This window comes from Myotis davidii, unplaced genomic scaffold (genome assembly GCF_000327345.1).
Source record: "Myotis davidii unplaced genomic scaffold, ASM32734v1 scaffold1300, whole genome shotgun sequence".
NCBI classification, from domain to species: domain Eukaryota; kingdom Metazoa; phylum Chordata; class Mammalia; order Chiroptera; family Vespertilionidae; genus Myotis; species Myotis davidii.
In genome coordinates this window covers 64,459-68,310 of record NW_006292237.1, presented here as the reverse complement: position 1 = coordinate 68,310, position 3,852 = coordinate 64,459, and positions in this window count along the sequence as shown.

The window sequence follows — 3,852 nt, the reverse complement described above, 5'->3', positions numbered from 1 at the left end:
ACAAACAAACAAAACCCCCCCAAAACAAAACACCTTTTACTGGCTAGCTACTCTTCTTGCTTAGGAATAAGCCCTCCCGGAAGTGCCATGGGAATGCAGACTTGCATTTCTCGCGGTCTAGTCAGCGTCACACCGTTCCTCCTGACTCCATGCTCCTCCAGGCGTGCCCAAGCCCATCTCTGTCTTGTTCTGCTTTCCCTGCTCTTTGCCTTGGGCGGATGGCTCATCCCAGTCAGAGGTAGGGACAGGACTGCACCACCTGCCTCACTCTGCTCCTCGATGCCTGCTTCTCCCCAGGCCCTGTACCTGCCCAGGGTTCAGGTGCCCCCATTCCCTGGCTCATAGCTCAGCTTCTTAACTTGTTTCCAGCTCAGCCCTTCTCTGCCCACATGGAGCTTTCCAACTGCTAGGAAAGGGAGCCTCCTACCAGGACCACCTTGGGGCAGTCTCTCCTGCCTGGAGGGCACGTATGGCTGCCGGGCCAGCTACTCGGCCTCACCTCCAGTCCAGCCTGCGCTGAGGCCATTCCCAGGACAGGCAGCGTCTCCTCAGTCCCTGGCCTGGCTTTTGCTACTTTCTCTGCTGGAAAAGCCCTCTTCTCCGCACCCCTTGCCTGGCACTCCTGAGACTGTGAGCACCATGTGGGTACAACCATGGCAGTGACTCCCCAGGTGGCTCCCGCACCAGCTTCGTGCCTGGCACACACTACATAGAGATGAATGAACTGTGAGCTGCCCGCAGAGATCCAGGTGGCCCAGCGCGTACGTGGTCATAAGCACTCTCCCCTCCGGCAGGTGGGGTTCAGGGAGGGTTTTTGCAGGTCCAGTTGTCAGACACCCAGCAGCCACAGAGCCTCAGCACTGCCATGGTGACTGTCTCCATCACTTTCTGAGCCGCTGATCTCGGGGGTCCTGGAGCTTTTCTCTTTTTTCTGCTCCTCCCACACCCAGGGAAGCCCAGGCCTGGCCCCAGGCAACAGGCACAGCCTGTGTCTGCCTGGCTCCTGCTAGTCAGAGCCTGGCTGCTGGTCCCCGCCCTGAGCTGATTTCCCAGGTTAATGACCAGACTCAGGTTTCCAGTAAATGGCCAGAGGCCCTAGTTATCCAGGTAATATAAGGCTATTGCAGAGAAATGGGAAAATGTGGAAAAATGGAAGAAAAGCATTATTAACCACACCTTTCAAAAGCAACCACTGCTGCCGTAGCTGGTTTGGCTCAGTGGATAGAGTGTTGGCCTGCGGATCGAAGGGTCCCAGGTTCGATTCTGGTCAGGGGTGCATGCCTGCAAACATGCCCGGGTTGTGGGTTTGATCCCCAGTAGGGGGTGTGCAGGAGGCAGCCGACCGGTGATTCTCTCTCATCGTGGATGTTTCTATCGCTCCCTTCCTCTCTAAAATCAATAAAGATATATTAAAAACAACAACAAAAATGTATTATTCCACCTCCATGCAGTAAAAAGTATACTTGTACAATGTTTTGTTTCGTTTTTTTTTGACAAAAGCAATCACGCTAACATGTTTTTTTCCGGCGGGGTTACAAAGTGCCCCTCAGTGCAGTTTCACTTTCTGCACCTTCAGTTGCCCACGCTCAACTGCGGTTCGAAAATATTTAGTGGAAAATTTCAGAAATAACTCGTACGTTTGAAACGGCATGCCATTCTGAGTAGTGTGAGGAAATCGGCTCCGTCCCACCCAGGATGTGGCTCCTCCCTTGGTCCCGCTTCTCCATGCTGCACACGCTCACTGCCTGTGAGTCACTTACACTCGTCTCCATGAGCACATGGACATCCCCGAATGCAGTGCTTGCGTTCGTCACCCGTTTTACTTAGGAAGGGCCCTAAAGCCATGTACATAACGTTCATTACAGTGTATTGTTGTAACTGTTCTAGTTCATCATTGGTTAGTGCTGTCCTTAATTTATGAATTAATTTCGCCATAGGTATGGATTATAGGAGGAAGCAGTATAGATAGGGTTCGGTACTATGATGGTTTCAGGTGTCCACTGGGGGTCCCGGAAAGTCCCCCTCCGCAGATAAGGGGGGACTACCATACCTCTTCTTTTAGCCATTTTTTATAGGAATTTCCAGACCATATTCATGTCTGAGTTTAAGTGAAAAGAATATTCAAAAAAAGGGAAAAAAAGACTCTTCATTGAGCTGTGGAAACCAGGGCAAACATATCTACATAGCCAGGTAGCCACAGGGAGCCTTCAGTATTCTTTCGTTTAATAAATATTATTGGGCACCTACTGTGTGCCCCTGGGTGGCAATATGGACGAGGTGCCTGCTCACATAAAGCTGTGTTTTCATAGTAGAGAAAGCAAGGGACCGGCTCAGTTACCATAACAAATGATGAAAATATTCAGAGAGTGACATGTTCAATGAGGACAATGACCTAGGTGATGTGGGGTGGGCGGCAGGTCTGCAACCTGGAGAGGTCGGTTAGGGATGGTGACAAAAGGGTGCCTGTGAGAAGGAGCCAGGGAAGGTCTGGGAGGAGCCTCCTCTCTGGCAGAGGACCCTCCAGGTCTGAAGGGACAAAGGAGGCCCGTGCAGCACAGCGTGTGAGTCAACAGGAGTGGGGTGTACAAGGTGGAGCCTCTCAGCCTCGGTGAGGAATTTGGATTTTGTTTTAAGGGAGACAGGAAACCATTGGAGGGTTTTTTTTTTTTTTTAACTGAAGAAAGCCGCACATTGCCTGCTTTCTTCATATTTATTTTTAAAAAGTATATATTTTTTATTGATTTCTGAGAGGAAGGGAGAGGGAGATAGAAACATCAGTGATGAGAGAGAATCCTTGATCGTCTGCCTCCTGCATGCCCCACACTGGGGATTGAGCCTGTGACCCAGGCATGTGCCCTGTCCGGGGATCGAACCATGATCTCCTGATTCATAGGTCGATGTTCAATCACTGAGCCAATACGGCCGGGCAGGAAATTAATGGAGAGTTTTAAGCAGGGAGTGACAGGATCTAATTTACATCTTAGGAGGATGATCTTATTGGGAGCAGGTCCAGAGGAAGAAGATGCCTTGGGGCTGGGTGGTAGGCATGGGGACAGAGAGAGGTGGACAGGCTTGGAGTACACCTCAGAGGTAAAGCCACAGGGATAGGTTCAGAGCCTGCGGGGGGATGGCCAGTCAGGGTGCAGATCCTGAGGGGAACACTGGGGAGGAAGCAGGTTTAGGTGACAGGGAATCAAGAGCTTGGTTTTGGCCACATGCAGTTTGGGGCCAGGTGTCAATGTCAAACTGGTAGTTGAATAACTCGGCCTGATTCCATGGGAGAGGTGAGGGGGAAAGATATAAAAATGAGAGCCATTGGCTAACAGATGGAACTGGATATAATGTCCTGAGTACGCCGGCTCCTCGTCACCAGCTTAGGGCAGTGAGAGCATGACCAAATCCTGCCAACCGTGGGGACTTCCAGGAGAGCAGGGTGGAGTTCTGCTTGCAGGCTGGGTCCTCCTACTCATGAGTGGGTGTGGCTTAACTACGAAGCCATTGGTACTGCTCCCACTTCTTCCTCATCCCCCCTCTTTAGCTCACATATTTTCCAGAAGCTCCCACACTCTACCAGCTGCCACACCCAACTGGGCTGCAGGGCCCAGACCCAGTGCCCAGTGGTCCTCATTTCCATATTGTCTCCATAGTTGCCACATCCTGGTGTTGCCCTCTGTCTTTTATGACTGACTGAATAAAACTCCCATATTGATGTTACGTGGCATCTTCCCAGTCCATATGAGGCTCTTCATCTCAAGAACTGCAAGAGTTTTTATGTCATTTGATCTTCATTCTGAAGACGGGAAATTGAGGGCCAGAGAAGAGAAGTGACTTGGCCAGGGTTACAAAAAGGAA